This window comes from Erpetoichthys calabaricus, chromosome 5 (genome assembly GCF_900747795.2).
Source record: "Erpetoichthys calabaricus chromosome 5, fErpCal1.3, whole genome shotgun sequence".
Lineage (NCBI taxonomy): Eukaryota > Metazoa > Chordata > Cladistia > Polypteriformes > Polypteridae > Erpetoichthys > Erpetoichthys calabaricus.
This window is the reverse complement of record NC_041398.2, coordinates 220280083-220298140: the sequence shown is the minus strand read 5'-3', so window position 1 is coordinate 220298140 and position 18058 is coordinate 220280083.

Below are 18058 nucleotides of genomic sequence, written 5' to 3'. Positions count from 1 at the left end.
TCTCACAAAACTAAGAAATGTTGTTTCAAAATCAGAATTGGAGATGCTTGTTCATTCTGTTATTTCTTCACGGCTTGATTACTGTAATGCTCTTTTTACAGGTTTGAGCAAGTCCTCTCTCTCACGCCTTCAGTTAGTTCAAAATGCAGCTGCCAGACTCATAACTCGTGCCAGCCGGAGTGATCATATCTCCCCCATTTTGCATACACTGCACTGGCTCCCAGTGTTTTATAGAATTAATTTTAAAGTTTTGGTACTTACTTTCAGAGCTTTGCATGGACAAGCTCCTGAGTACCTAACCAGCCTGCTCCAACACCATACAGCTTGCCGGACTTTAAGATCTGGGCAACAGGGCCTTCTCGTTGTCACACGCACTCGGCTAAAAACCCGTGGGGATCATGCCTTTCAGTCTGTGGCACCAAGACTATGGAATAGCCTGCCTTGTGGTCTGCGTGGAGTCGAGTCTCTTAATTCTTTTAAAAAGCAACTTAAAAACATTTCTTTTTAAACAAGCTTTTAATCAGTGCTGAATAGTCCCAGTTTGTTAATTCATTGTTTTTAATGGTTTTGTTTATGTTTTGTTTTTAACTGTTGTATTTGTACTGTATTTGCTGTTCAGCGCTCTGTGACCTTTTGTCTGTTAAGGGCGCTATATAAATAAACAAACTAACTAACTAATTAACTATGTTCGATTCAACAAGGGACCCCTCTCACTCTGAAAATTGCACTCAATTTCTTCCTCTTGGTGGGTTGCAAAGACACATATTGTGTATGGGAAAATGTGGGTTACAAGAACAAAACGTTTAAGAAACACTGTATTACAGAAAAAGGGGATCAGCACTGTTAAAGAGGAGACACTGTATGGACGGGACACTTTTCCAAAAGGGGACAAGACAAGAGGAAAGGGAGAGAGAAAAATATCTGAAGGAGAAGCAAATAGCAAAAACACACAAGCGCAGAAAACACAAAACTGGAGTCACCTATCGGGTGTTGGACTTCAGCCCAAATTTACAAATCTTAAAAGAGGGAGTTTTTTCTTTTGCATTTTTTATTTTGGAGTGGCTAACTAGTTGCCAGGTACGAAACAACATTTATCTTATATTTGTGTCAGCTTGTGGATTTCTTCCTGCTGTGTCAAACATTGACAGTGTTGCGATACAAAGGGTCCAGGATAAATTAAAGGATTGACATATGCGGGGTGACATGAGGTGCACATATTGAGTATTTTTAAGATTAGGAAAAAACTGTTACTGTTCTTTTACAAATTGCTTTCAACTGCATATTCATATGATAGTTAGTTACTGAGTAATGCCATGAATAAAGAATGGTACCAAAGCAACTTCTCCCATTCATCCATGAACTATTTGGTAATGAACAATGCCTTCTCCAGCATGATGGATCTCCGGGCCATAATGCAAAAGTGATAACTAAGTGGTTCGGGGAACAAAACACAGAGATGTTTGGTCCATGGCCAGGAAACTCCCCAGACCTCCCCATTGATCCACAAGAGGTGGATGGACAAACAAAAACCCACAAATTCTGACAAACTTCAAGCATTGATTATGCAAGATTGGGCTGCCATCATTCCGGATTTGGCCCAGAAGGTGATCGACAGCACGCCAGGGTAAATTGCAGAGGTCTTGAAAAAGAAGGGCCAACAAATATTGACTCTTTGCATAAATGTGATGTAATTGTCAATAAAAGCCTTTGAAACTTATGAAATGCTTGTAGTTATACTTCAGTATACCATAGAAACATCTGACAAAAAGATCTAAAAACACTGAAGCAGCAAACTTTGTGAAAACCAATACTTCTGTCATTCTCAAAACCTTTGGTCATGACTGTACAAAAATGATTCAATAATTAGACACACACAACACAAGCTGAAATCTAAAGACATGATAGTAATGGGAAACACAGAATTTAAAAATATACTATAACATGAATTGTAAAAAAAAACTAAATTCTAAGCACCCACTATACTAGCTTAACAAAACATTTCTGACAATATAGGTCAGATGGCCACCAGGGCATTCTAATAACTCTCAAGCAAATGTTCCCATGCAAGCATCTAAAACTGAGTCAGTGACATGTGACATGACCAGAGGAAGGTCATCTCTGGGTGTACAGTGTCATGACACAGTTTTTTTCCATGGTGATGGTGTGTCCCATAGTTATCAGACACCTCTTGGCCAAAAAGACAAATTATCAGCCAGGAGTCCAAGACAAAAGTGGAAAAAAAAATAATATTAATGTTGGTTTATGTTGATTAAAAAATTAGAATAACTAAGTAGATGTTGTTAGGAACTGTGCTGGTCCACACAACATAATAAAGTTCAAACTCAGAGGGATAACAGGGAACAAAGAATGGAACGGAGGTAATCTAAAGGTAAAGGTTGTACTGGAAGAAAAGAATACTTCAACTAAACAAAAGCACTTGGCAAGAGTTAAGAATAGGTGAAAAAATCACAGGCAGTGGCTAGCAAAGAGATCAGAATATCAGAACATACAAATCATCAATCCAAAAAATGTTATTTGTGAAATTCAGAAACTGAAATCACACTGAAACAAAATGAAATCACTAAGTTCACATTTATTTTAGCAATATCTTAATTCTAAAACGAGAATATCTTGTGACCCACAGCTTCATCTTAAATAACCAATATCATGGTAACAATGCATGCATTGTTTTGCTAACAAACAAAACATCTGAGCCCAGGATGCCATGCAAAAAAAGCCGACTGTAATAAAAACAAAAACATCAACATAGAGGAGTGATGAAGGCATTGTAACAATGATAAAAATATCTTACGTTTAGTTTAAAAAATAAATGACATGTCAAAAGTTGAAAAGTGAACTGTAAACGGGCAAAACCACAATATCATGACTAGTTATGAGCAAACACCCACTAAATTTGCTTTGCCTTGATTTTGGCAAAAACGTGAAAATGTTTGAGAATTTTGGTGAACTTGGCTAAATGCATTGAAGTGAGTAGAGAAAGAGAAAGTTTTGTTTGGGTTATAATGATGAAATGGTGAATGGTCTTTAAGTGTTGCCAAGAGCTAAAGAAGCATCTGCCAGCTATACTGGACCAATTATTGCAAAAAATGTGACCTGAGCTGTTAGGCAGTAGTGCTAACCAATGCACCATTGTGGCTCCCTAAGATAAAATTATACTCCTTTATCTCACTCAGAATCTCCCGAGCTCATATCACTATGACTTACTATCACCCTCAGAGCCTGCAATGCAAGTAATCAACGTTATATACTCGTGGGACTGACCCTGACACTACCCAATCTGTGCTACATAGTGAGGAGCCCAGCATGCTTATTCCAGCACTGAACAACAATAATAACATTTATTTATATAGCACATGTTTATACAAATATTGTAGGTTAAAGTTACAAAATGACAAAAAGAAGTTACAAGATGACAAAAAAAAAGTTACAAGAAACGAAAAACAGGTAAGATACAGCAGATGGCCATGAAGACAGAAAAAATAATAATAACTACAGTTAGGCTGGCGAAAAAAAACAAAATTATAAGTGGTTCCAAGGACAAAAAGACCACCCAGTCCCCACCAGACCACCCAGTCCCCACCAGACATTCTACCTACTATAAATGTTCTTAAATCAGTCCTTTTGGTTTTCAGGATTCACATGATAGTATTTGATGATGTTGGTCTTGTGGACAGCTGGGACACCCACCTTCAATCCATCAACGCAGGGGCCTGAATGGTGCCTTGATCAGGTGGTGGTGGCGCAGATCGCCACCACATAAGGATTGGAAAAGACAGCAGGGAATAGTAGAAATTAGTATAGATTGTGGAACGCTGAGGAATATGATAATTCTATGCTTATATAGTCTATCAGGAATACAAATAAAATGTAGCTGCGAAAAGCCATATTAAAATAATGTGATTTTAGCAGTTTTTTTTAAATGATCCACAGTACTCACCTGGCAAATTTCTATAGGTAAAGTATTCCAGATTTTTTGGCTCTGGAAGTTCAGTTTTCTGGAATTATAAGCATACCTCCATTTGAAGATCTAAGGTTACGACTTGGAGTGTAATGGGACAGACATTCTAAAATATAGAACTGAGCAAGATTATTTAAGGATTTATAAACCATTAGTAGTATTTTAAAGTCAATTCTGAACAACACAAGTAACCATTGTAACAATGCTAAAACTGGTGAGATAAACTCAGATTTTCTTTTCCTAGTTAAGATTATTGCTGCTGCATTCTGCACTAATTGCAACCGATTGATGTCTTTCTTAGATAGTCCTGTTAGCAGTGCAATATAGTAATCTAGTCAAATAAAGACAAAAGCATGAACTAATTTTTCAGCGTCTTGTAAAGTTATATAAGGTCTAACCTTTGCTATATTCCTTCAGTGAAAAAATGCAGACCTGGTAATCTGGTTAATATGCAATTTAAAGTTTAGGTCAGAGTCAATGATTACACCTAATTCTTTGCTTCCATCTTGACTTTTAAGCCTAAGGGATCAAGTTTATTTTTAATGCTGTCACCATTTTTATGTTTGTCAATCACTAAGATTTCTGTTTTCTCCTTATTTAGTCTGAGAAAGTTACTTCTCATCCATTCGGAAATACTGCCAAGACATTAGATCAGAGAGCCTAGAGCGCCAGGGTCATCAGGCGCTATTAATAAATACAGCTGTGTGTCATCTGCATAGCTGTGGTAGCTCACCTTGTGCTTTGAGGTAATCTGGCCTAATGGAAGCATATAGGTTGAAAAAAGCAGTGGACCCAGGCTAGATCTTTGTGGTACACCATATACAATAACATGTATTTCTGAAGTACAATCATCACAACTAACAAAGAACATTCTCCCTGTTAAGTAAGACTGAAACCAAATTAAGATGCTGCTGGAGAGTCCTACCCACCTATTGTTGACTGTGGTCTACAGTGTCAAATCACTCAAGTCTAATAGAACAAGAACAGATCTATGGCCTGTGTCCACATTAACCTGTGAATCATTTACTGCTTTAGCCAGTGCAGTTTCTCTACTGTGATTTGTTCTAAAACCTGACTGAAACTTGTCAAGAAAAGAATGTAGAATCAAGTAATCATTTAGCTGCTTAATAACTGCCTTTTCTAGAATTTCACTTAAGAAAGGCAGGAAAGAATTTGGTCTAAAGTTGTCAAAAACAGAAGTCAAAATTATTTTTCGTGTGCAGGGTGTTTAACAACTGCATTTTGAAGAAAGTCAGAGATGACCCCACGTATCTAATGATGAGTTCACTATGCCAAGTACACTATCTTCTTCTTTAAAAAAGCCTGTTGGTATTGAGTCAAGGGTGCAGGTAGAGGTTTTAAATTGCGAAATTATTCTATGTATAGTAATTCAGGTAGATCTATTCCAGTGAAAGAATTTAACTTTCTTCAAAGAAACGCTGGGATTCAATTGGATTAACTGTAGGGGGATGTACTATATTATTTCTAGAATTATGTCTGATATCATTTACTTTTTGTTTAAAAAATATAGCAAAAGCCTCACAAGTGTCACTTGGTAGTTTTTAGGAGGCATTCCATTGAGTGATCTGGGTATACAAGACGATCAATAATTTGTGAATTTCCCCTTGGGATTAATAAAGTATCTATCTATCTATCTATCTATCTATCTATCTATCTATCTATCTATCTATCTATCTATCTATAATTGAAGACATAACATACAATGAATCTTAACAGAAAAACTAAATATTTTCATAATAGTCTCATAATGGCCAGCTAATGCCCCTGAAATGAAAACACTGCCAGTTTTGTTATTTCTATAAATGCATAAGGGGTGTAAATCCAGCTGAAGCAACAATTGGAAAGTGACATCACACATATGTTTATATGATATAAACTATTCTTGCATACATGAAGCAGTTCAGGCTTCAGTACTATAAAATGTGAGATAGAGAACGCTTGTATGTAAAAGTTCTGTGCAGGCATGACGAAAATCAGGCAGGTAGTGCAGATCAGATGATCTCTTCATATCTCCATCCAACATAGCTGCTACGGCTCTATGATGTCACACTAGGCTCATAAAGCATCATGGGGCACTGGAAAAAAAAATTGTCTAAAGAAACTGCACTGCAAATTTCCTGGGAAAAATTAATCAAACAAGAAAACTGGTGAACCAGGCAAATTCACTGCAAAAAAGGCTTTGGCATATTTCACCAATCAACACTAATTATGACAGGCAGACAACTGGCATTACTATTGTATATGATGGACTAGTGAAAAATCTGAATTTGAATCCCACATACTAGCTGGTATATAATTGCATTATATAGGGGCATTATAACTAAAAACTCTGAAGATTTCTAAGTAGTGAAGTGGTCACAGAGTACTCTCTGGTAGAAAAGCATCGATTAAGCATGCAAAACAAGGCAAAGAGAAAGCTAATCCGGTTAGTTTTATCAGTAATATAAAGTATTTTGAAACAAGTGTAAGACAAAATAAGACAGGAGTAGACTGAGCTGTTTAAAAAAAAAAAAATCATTTTGGCTCGGTCTGTGCCAACCACTGAGGACAGTATATTAAAAGAAAGGTATGCTAGACATCTATGTATGTTGCCTTTGACATTATTCAGGAAAAAGAAATTTGTTTTCTCTAATGACTACATCAGTACTTGACTTCCCTCAGAAATTCTGATCTTTTAGGCACCCATAGAGATATCTCACCAATAATTTATATCGTTTTTGTACTTTTCTGTGGCACATGTAAATATTTTACACAATCAGAGCAAATTAAATTTTTGTAATCAATGCATGTAAGTGACTGGAGCCCTGTACAAGGATTGTTTTTAGGGTGGGCTCTGCTTTCCCATGAACATGACATGCATTAAGTAGGTCTTAATATGTTACATTATGTCATATTAATTAAACCCATCCAAAGCTGTCCAATTTACTGACAAATAATTTTACACTTTTAAACAATTTTTCATTCCAGTTTTACTTTTTAAGAAATCTTGAAAATGATCTCCGTGAAGCTTTTATTTATTTTTTATACCTATCCATTACATTTCTAGACTGTTATCTAATGCAGCAATGATAAAAGACTTACTGTTGAATAGTTTGAAGTATTTTATTTCTCCCTTTTCTTTAAAAATCACACATATCTTTCAACAGCATTTTACTAATATATTAAATATGCTCATAAAAGTATGTGTGATATGGATTTCATTAATGCATAAACATTAAAAATTAAAGCTAATCTGTCCTTCCTAAATCACCCACATCCTCCATTTTATTTGATAGCCTACTTTTTTCTTTACCTTAGAAGAAGCCCCTCCAGTTAGGACAACTCAACAAGTGAGCTGTTACATCTTGGGAATGACAAGCAGAATCTCTTTTTACAAGAGATAAACATTTCCAGGCTTCTCTGTACCTAGATTAGAAATAAGTAAATAAGTCGGCAGGCATTACAAAGCATAGAATGTAGCAATGAGGAGGATGAACGCACCATTACTACTAACCCTTGACAAAGCTCTAGTATATTGCTGGCTCTGTCAAGCAGCAGTGTTGGTGTGGACTTCACAAACAGAAGAAGAGCTTGTCTGTCTGATGTCTCGTATTTTACAAACCATAACAGAATGGAAAAAAGAAATAAAAGGCGGAGATTGCTGCTGAACTCGCTGCAGCTGGTAACACTTTGTAAAGCCGACTCTGTCAGAAAATGGGGCGAGCATAACAACTGTACTGGAAGATCGCTCCTCAGTTGGTAAAGGTGACATGGGCTCTGATTTTTCGTTGTATAATTTGGCATGGTGCAGCAATGAAATAAGCAATGGCGGTCGGGAATCTGACATAGTCCACGACAAAAGGTCATGTAATGTGACACAGGCTTTACTTTTCTGGACCTTTCAGTGACAGTGATCATTGGGTCGTCTAATTCATACATTACAGGATGGTGTGCTCTGACTCTTCTTCTTCAGCGTTCAGTGTCTTGTGATGATTATTGCTCCATTCCTCTTTCTGCCTAAATTTTACTCCAATGGGGCCTGAAATTGGGGTTTTGTGTTTGTTTCTTTTTATAAGGCAAATTTTGTTGTGGGTGAATTGGAGATATTGTTACTGTTATTTGTTATTGCTTCTTATGACTTTTTATTTTATGACAAAACTGCTGAGTTTTTGTTTTTTTTTTGCTCATTATTGGTTTTAAAGAACTTAATCACAAAAAAATAATGATATAATTATAACTATTAACTGAAGTGCCGGTAGCCTGCTGATAATTCAAATAGAAAAAAATATTTTCAAACAAAATAGTGTAACAATATGTATAGTCAAATCCCCAGTAGTCCAAATCTAAATAAAAATAATTTATTTTTAAAGTCCTAGATGAAATCATGAGTCATCAGGAATGTGTGAAAATGACTAAGATTCTAGCCGCTCACACAGAAGTGAAAATGAGATGTGTCAGTGCCCGGCATACAAATTTGGACAAGCAACATCTTATTTTTATCTGTAGACATCAAGTCATTTAAATTGGTCTCAGTAAAGAATTTCAAATTACTTTATGTGCAAGCATGTATAGAAAGTATAACTATTTTAAAAAGAATTTGTATTACCGTTTGCCAACACTGAAAGACCGAAGGGCAATGTGTTAGGATTTACCTTTGCAAAATAAAAAAAAAAAAAAGTTCTGTTGGACAGCTGAATAAAATTATGGCCTGACAATGGTGGGCTTTCAGAAAGAGAAACCAAAAGGGGAGTCACTAGGCAGATGGGCTTGTGGCATGTTGGAGTAGTGAACCTTGTAACATTTTGGGGTGTGGTGCTGCAAAAATAATGATAAGAGGCCATTCTTTGGCAACCAGGCTTTATTTCAGATATCTCCAAAGTAGGAACAAGAAGACTCCACTTAGCTTCTTTCAGTAAAATTCAAAGTACTCATCAATAAGAACTGCTATTCTATAACTGGGAGGGGACAGCTCTACTTATCACTCGCAAAAAAGTAGCCTTCTCTACCCATCATAAGATGTTTCTTGCATGACAGCTTGGTAGCAACTGATTTGTTAGCTTACATTAAGAGGTGATTAACTCTTATTCAATGAGTGAAAGTCGACTTACTGTGATCAATACTTTTTTCCTGTGTGATTCCACTTTATTGCATGTAACATTTTTTAAGGACTGGAATGATATGATTTCTTTGGCTGTGTCATTTTATTGAGTTCCAACATCTGCTCTAAATTTCACGTTCCATGAAAATATGTTTAATGACAAAAATGTTGACATGTTGAATACTTATTTACCACACTGTATCACCCTCTACTTCACAGCCCAGCTAGCTTGATTGTTCTCCTCAAACTCAATTTGAAGAAGGTGAAGATGATTACTGCAGTAAAGACTGCACTCTATCGCACAGTTTTTTGGGTTTGAGCTGGAGAGAAACATGTTTAGCTCCTTACAGCAGTATGGGATTATTAGTTAGTATATAATAATTTTTTACAATCTATTACAAGTATATATACTATATATGGAGTTATAACAGAATGAATAATTAAACATAAGCAAAATGATTGAATGAAACTCAAGAGTTAACTAAATGTAACTTACAACTTAAGTGAATGAGGTCACTGCCTCATCATAGAGAAGCCAATAGCATAAATTTCCAAGGTTTGAATAAGGTAAATGAGTAACAAACACCCCTCAAGAAAGCAGGAATAAAGTGATAGGAACTCCCATACACCTCTCCTCTGAGGTGGTGCTAAGATCAATGGGAAATTCCACTAAACATCCCACTTAACGAAGCAGTATTCAGATTGATGGCAGAATCGATATGAGTCAGAAATTACTGTTGGCATTAGCTCATTGGAGGAGTTGATAAAATTCTGCATATTAAGAGTCAGGCGACATGATGTATGAGATAAGGTGATGTAATTAGAAAAAAGTATCAAAGGAGGTGAACTGATGGCTCTCTCCATGGACTGAGATATTTGTGTAAATAAAGAAAATTGTTCTGCATTCTCGTCTAGCTTACATAACTGCCTTCTTTGAAAATCGAGACATTTTTTTCCACTACACAGGCCACTTCATCGTCATAAGTTATATTTGCCGTCAGTCTTTGTTTACTGACCACCTTGCCATCTTTGCCAAACTGAAGAACACGTTTTCAATTTTATGATTGTATTCCTCCTTAAATAACCTAATGATATGTAATACAGTATATCCTACTGTCCCATTAATATTTCAGCCCTGCTTCCTTCTGCTCCTCACGGCACAGTCAATTGGTCATCCATGGCTTTACGGTATAACATGCTCCTTTTAAGAGGTTTAACAGAGTTTCTACAAAGTAGAGTCTATTACCGCTTCAATCAGTTCTTCTAAGTTAATACATGAATTGCATATCAAATCCCAGTTTGTGCGCTCAAAGCATCCCTCTGCTCTGACACCGTACCATCTGTCTACATTTTGATATTCTTTACTGCTGTTTTGTGTGACATTACTTTGTCCCTGTAAGTTGGTCCAAGGTGAATGGTATTATGGTCTGACTCCCCAAATGAGGCCTTAGTGTAGAATATATATGTGTCTGCCACAACAAAGATCAAATAGCTTTCTTTTATAGATGGATATATAACATATTGTTGGAGACTATTCAGCACCTTAAGTAGAGAGGAGCCATTAAAGTCTACCAAGGCAAATTTAGGGGTATCATGAGATATTTTAGTTAGAGCTTGCATGTTTTAGTGAAACAATATTGGTGGCTTTTGCCCATTTTCTTAGGCTGTATTTTCTAAGCAGCAAGATTTTAGCAGAATCTCAAGACAGATAATATAGTTGTACAGGGACAATGAGGAGTTTTAATCATATTTCTCTTTTACAGCAATTAATTGTTATTGCTTTTAATTTGCCGTTACTAAGGTTTTTTTTTATTATTTTCTTTCTCTGCTTAGTGTCCATGGTGGTCTGCAATTAAGTTGATGTGTTGTCACATATTTATGTAACTATTTTCAGACACCTTCTGTTCAAATGGAATTGTAATCATTTTTTACAGAATGATTCTTAACATAATGTGGCTGATTCTGAACATGGGGAAAATTGAACTTAAAGGCACCTTCTGTATTTTGGAACATAAACAATGTATATACAATTCAAAAAAATAGTTTGGACATGCCCTGGCCAAATAACATATTTTTTGACACTTGAAGTAAAAAATAGTAAATACAACTCTGACAACTTCAAGCTGTGAGATATTCTTGGGCTGTCTTGTGAGCACAGCACATTTAAGATCTACCTAAAGACTGTCAATGATGATCAAGTCAGAGAACTGTGATGGCCATTCGAAAACCTCACTTTGTGTTTCTTGAGATACTTCATAGTGTACTTTACAGTGTGCTTTGTATTGCTGTCTTGTAGAAGTCAGCCATCTTTGACTGACATTCTTCCCTGTACTCACACAATATTTTCTATGCCATTAGCTGCCACACAACCCCACAGTATAATATATCCACCCTATACTTAACAATAGGTAAAGTGTTCTTTTCTTCAAATGGTTCTTCTTTATTTTTCCAAAACAAATCTTAAGGGTTTGTGGTCTAAAAAGTTTGATTTTTAATTTTATCTGTCCACAGCCTGGGAACACTCTAACCCTATGTTTTGTGTTTGTTGCATTTCATTTTATCATATTATATTCCTAATTATTACACTGCATTGAATTGAATGTCATCCATGTACACAAAATTCCGGATGACATTCAGTGGATTCACAATGTATTCAGAACCCATTCACTTTCCATACACTTTATTATACTGTAATTTTATTTTTAAATAGACAAATTTGCTGTTTTTGCCCATCAATGTACATTCAGCAAACCATAATGACAAAGTGGAAATGTTTTTTCAGAAAGGTTTGCAAATTTATTAAAAAATCAAAAACTCAAATCTCTCATTTATATACTGTTACTTTGCTACTTTGTTACTTTTTACTGAAACTTAATCCAGTTTCCTTTGATTATCCTTGAGATGTAAGTAGAACTTGATTTTAGACATTAAGAGAATATTTTTTCAATTTTATCTAGCTTCTCTCTACAATTTTGATGAGAATGGGCCATTCAGCCCAATTTAGCTCACAAACCATATTCACTTTATCTTTCCATGATAACACCAAGTTAAGTTTTGAAGGTTCCTAAAGCCTTCAATTTACTACAGTTATTGGTTACTTATTTAATTTGTATATGGTTCTATGTGTGAAAATTCCATATACACTACCAATTCAGCATTGTTTGTCAGATTGTGATATAGGACATTGTTCTACTGCATTGCAAATATGAATGTCTCTGACATTTAAAACAGTTTCAGAAGGGTATGCTACCTGCCAAGGCCACAACTGTATTAAAAATAAAGAGATAAACTAGTCAGGATGTTAGAGTATGCAGTGGCAAAATTCCAGAATGCTGATAAAAACCTCAGAGTTACGCTCTGCTAGTGTAAGAGCCATTTGTGTAAAATCGTGCATTGTTCATGTAATCTTATATATAAACATCTACACGTGGAAGTGTGTGTGTCTGTCCAGCCCAGGAGTGAGAGGTGGAATCAGGCTAAGGGCTCCACCTCCGAGGATACGCAAGCGAGGCCAGCATGTCGGTAAAACGAAACATCCGAAGAGAGAGTCATTCGCTTATCAGCTATTACAGAAGCATGGCGAGCACATCAGCAAAACAACATCCCTTTTACTTTTCCTCCCGCCGCTAATACACAAGCGAGGTGAGCACGCCGGCAAAACAAAACCTCTGAAGAAAGACAGTCGCTTAGCCGCTAATGCACAAACGATGCAAGCATGTCGGCAACACAAATCCTCCTAGGAGAGAGATGCCCTTTCCTCCTAGGAGAGTTCTTTTCAATTACCTGACATCTCTACATTTCAATTTTTTTTTTCTGATGATTTCAATAGTTTCTAGGACCCACAGCTAGTTGTTTATATTATGAAATGAATTGTATATAGTGCACATTTTAGAAGAAATATGTACTGTATAGTTAATATAAAGGTATAGTTGATTATAAATGTTAGGAAGACAAAGAAGTACAGGGATATAAAGAATTGTTTTGAGTGATTATTTGTTAATTTGGATACAATATATAGGTGCTCCATTAGTCTGTCCTGCAACAATCTTTAATTCTGTAAAGGGGGGCAGTGGGGTTGGGTTTGGTCTAAGTTATTCCTGTTAAGCAGCAACCAGCAACAGTTTTCTGCCCATCCCATTACAGACCATTAAATCGAAAAAACTTTACTCGTACAACTTACAGTGCTTCCATCTTAGTCACCATCAAAATCCTCCCCTGGGATGCAATACATCTGTCCCAGTGCTTCTCCAATTCCTGGTAACATTTCCTGTACTCACCTGTTTATACCATGTAAACAGCCTCCTGCAACATTTTTCCTGGCTTTTATCCACATTAACAAATCTTCTTCCCTTCTGTCTCAGTTTTAATTTTGGGAGCAAAAAGAAGTTACAGGGAATGACATGGGGTGGCATGGTGGCGCAGTGGTAGCGCTGCTGCCTCGCAGTTAGGAGACCTGGGTTCACTTCCCGGGTCCTCTCTGCGTGGAGTTTGCATGTTCCCGTGTCTGCGTGGGTTTCCTCCCACAGTCCAAAGACATGCAGGTTAGGTGGATTGGCGATTCTAAATTGGCCCTAGTGTGTGCTTGGTGTGTGGGTGTGTTTGTGTGTGTCCTGCGGTGGGTTGGCACCCTGCCCGGGATGGTTCCTGCCTTGAGCCCTGTATTGGCTGGGATTGGCTCCAGCAGACCCCCCGTGACCCTGTGTTTGGATTCAGCGGTTTGGAAAATGGATGGAATGACATGTTACGAATTTGTGGGTGCAAAGCAACAACCACATCGTTTTTGGTAAAAAAAACTCTTTGACCGATAATGCTATGCATGCAGGTGTGTCATCATGGTTCAAAATTGAGTTTTGCATTCACCGCTTTTCTGGACATATTCTTTGCTAATGTTTTCCTGCAAGTGTCTCAGCAGTATTGCTAATTAACAGGCTATTCACAAGAAACAAAGTCTTTATTAAAAAGTTTGTCAATGTCAAAAAACATCAAAACATTAAAACATTAGAGCAATCTAGATGAGAACAGGCCAATTCAGCCCAACAAAGCTCCTATCCACTTATTTCTTCCAAAAAAAAACTTCAAGTTGAGTTTTGAAATTCCCTAAAGTCTTACTGTCTACCATACTACCTGGTAGCGTATTCCAAGTATCTGTCGTTCTTTGTGTAAAGAAAAACTTCCTAATGTTTGTGCGAAATTTACCCTTAACAAGTTTCCATCTGTGTCCACGTGTTCTTGATGAACTCATTTTAAAATGACAGTCATGATCCACTGTACTAAGTCCCTTCATAATTTTAAACACTTCTTAGTCTTCTTTTGCTTAAACTGTAAAGGCTCAGCTCTTTTAATCTTTCCTCATAATTCAACCCCTGTAGCCCTTGACTCAGCCTAGTCGCTCTTCTCTGGACATTTTCTAGTGCTGCTATGTCTTTTTTTGTAGCCTGGAGACCAAAACTGCATACAGTACTCCAGATGAGGCCTCACCACTGCATTATAAAGATGGAGCAGAACCTCCTGTGACTTGTACTCCACACATCGTGTTATATAACCTGACATTCTGTTAGCTTTCTTAATGGCTTCTGAACACTGTCGGGAAGTCGATAGCTTAGAGTCCACTATGACTCCTAAATCCTTCTCATAAGGTGTACTCTCGATTTTCCAGCTGCCCATTGTGTATTCAAACCTAACATTTTTACTTCCTATGTGTAATACTTTACATTTACTGACATAAAATGCTTTATGAAAGTCAAGATAAATAATATCATATGCTCCACTTTGATCATCTACTTTTGTTGCCTCTTCATACAATTCCAGCATGTTAATAAAACTCGACCTCCCTCTTCTGAACCCATGCTGAGTGTTCCTAATAACTCCTGTCCTTGCTAGGTGTTGCTCAATCTTATCCTTAATAATTCCTTCCATTAATTTTCCTGTGATGCATGTTAAGCTTACTGGCCTATAGCTGCTTGGATCTGCCCTGTCACCCTTTTTATATAATGGGATGATATTTGTCATGTTCCAGTCCTTTGGAATATCTCCAGTGTGTAGTCAGCCAGTCAGTCATTATCCAACACGGGGGTCTGCTGGAGCCAATCTCAGCCAGCACAGGGCACAAGGCAGTCCAGTGGGCAGTGATTTCCTAAAATATATGTCAAGGGTTTATATATGTACTCACAAGCCTCCTGAAGAACTCAAGGGTAAATATTATCTGGTCCTGGTGATTTGTTTGATTTCAGCCTACATGATCATTGTTGTTTTGATGTTTGGTGTGACCTGATGTACTTTTTTTGACTAGGAGAAAAAAAATCACACACATGATCGTAAAATAAATTTCATAAATATACATTTGATCACATCCTCACAATGACATTCAGTGGACTGATTAAGGAACCTTTAGTAATACAATATCTATAACTATTCCTGTGCTGCTGACTGATTCTGGGAACTTTTGGGTCCCCCCTCATGCATTAAGAAGCATTGACAGTTTAATGTAATTTGTAATGTGCATAAGAAATATTAGTCAGGTTAGGTTTAACTATCTTTGTTTTTTTTATTTCAGTGGACTTGTGCCAAGCTCTCCAAGAGGCTTGGAACATTCGATTGCATAAGGACCTTCATAAACTGCAGGGTGGTCAAAACAAATATTGATTTCATTGGTGTTTTTCCTGTTTTTTGCATTTTGTAGATAGTTAAATAATAAAATCCATGGAATTATTTTTGAAAGCATTCACATTTTACTGAATGTTTTCACATTTCCTAAGACATTTGCACAGTACTGTAAATACAGAGCAGGGAATAAACATGAATAATATTCCTATTTACAAAAAATGTAATTAACAACAAAATGATTAAATAGAAGAAAAATACTGTTACACCAAGGATGGAACACTGGCCATATTATAACACTGATCACCATTTGTACTTCCCCTGCTCCTCCCATCATTTGACTGATGTAGGCTTAGTGTTGCCTAGCAACACAACACACCCACTAAGGGGGCAAAGGTAGAGTCCAAGCCCCTGACTGCCATCAACTGCTTTGTCATTCTGCTTGTTGTTCTCCAGGTGCAACCACCTTCATGAAGAATCTGCTTGAACTCTGGTTCTGACCATGGAAGAACCTGCTTTTTAACCTTGTAGAGACTCCAAGAGCTGAAATCCTTGTATTTGCCTGTGCTTACCTTCCTTTGATTAATGTTTACTGTTTCTGAATAAATTACAGTTCACTGTTTTGTTTCAGGATAGTGGTTTGGTATTTGACATGTGTAATTAAAAAAATAATATCCATAATACAGAGAAAAAAAAAATATTGTTTTACTGAACATTTGTTTTTATTTGCCCACTTGGATTGTGACTGCATTACACAGCATACCACTGACTGAAAAGACCCTGCCAAGTATTACACCGGCATGACAAATGCACTCCACGTTTCAAATGAAAAATTATTTGCTTGAAATGTGGGACAGGGATATTTCGTGATAGCTTTTCCACCTCATAGCTGTTACAGTATGTGTTAATATTTGTTTATATGTTTTATTGTTTTTTTGTTGCTTTTGTATTATTTTATATTTGTTTATCTTATTTCCGTTGATTTTGTTTATTATTGGTTATTTATGTACCAGTGCTTGTACAAGTTATATGTGTTCCTTGCTCTGTGTGGGTGGAGCCCCAGAAGGCGGGGCCACACTGATATCACTCTACCTGAGCCCTGCCTCTGTCTATTTAAGTCAGCTGAGAAGGCTCAGGAGTTGGAGATCCTTTGAGTTTATTTTTATTACTATTATGCATTATTTGGGTGATGCCTTCATCCAAGATGACTTTTGAAATACGACTGGTTAAATTTCTCTTGTTTTTTCCAAAGGTAGCATAGGCAGGTGAAATGACTTGCTCATAGTCCCACAGTGGCAGTAGCAGGATTTCAACCCACAGCCTCAGCACTTGCTTATGCTCCAATTCGAAAAACAAAAGAAATTTAACCAGTTGTATCTCAGATATTGTAAGTCACCTTGGATAAAGGTATCAGTCATATAGTATGTAATAATAATTATTATTTTCTGGGTTGTTTTTTGTTTATTGTTTATTCTTGGTTTATTCTTTTGAACTATATATTTGGACTTGTTTGCTGTAAGATCTATATTTTTTGTAAACAAATCTTAAATTTATAAAGATCCTTTGTTACCGTTTTGTTTAAAAGCCAGGGGTTGACTTTTATCCACCCTCTTGTGGGGCTTTTTGATAGAATTATGGGCATTTCCTGTTGTTTTGACAGCTTCCCATTTTTGGGGAAAGCATGTAGAATTTGGGGTCAGGCTCTTAAGGTGAGCTGCTTCTAAGCAGGTTAGTTAATTTCCTGACCTGCATCTTGGCTTATTTTTGGAGGCCTCAAGCCCATTTTGCTTTAGTTAAGACTCCATTTCACATCACAGCACTCCATGTAGAGTTTTTCAAATACGCCATGTCCTTTCCCGGTTTTCAAACATTCCAGTATCATGCGTTACTAACAGGAAGCAATTGTGAGGATTTTGGGTTTGGCTCCATCACATCAGTCTTTTTTCCACCTTAGCATATAGAGTTGAGTCCCATTACCACAAAAAAATAACAATCATGCTTCACCTCTACTATCGCCTTGTCCAATGCTTTTGCTCCTCTAAAAACAATAAGGAACAGGAAGCAGAGTTGTGAAGGACCAGTGGAGTACAAGGCACATTGACATGACTATCGTGTTCTGTTTCACTTATCATTCTTTCTGCATTTTCCAGCATCTTTGAAATGGGATTACCTTGAGTATGTGAACATTTGCACTGCAATAAGCATATTGTAACGGTGCTGACAACTTGCATCAACCAGAAATGAGTCAGCAAAATTATAAGCAGGCATTCCATCATACAAAAGAGCAGCTTCAGAACCAGCTGCAGGGTGCGCTTAGAAAAACAGCAAGCCTGCAAATATGCAAACAGAATTACAACTAGTGCGGCAACAGCAAGCAGTTT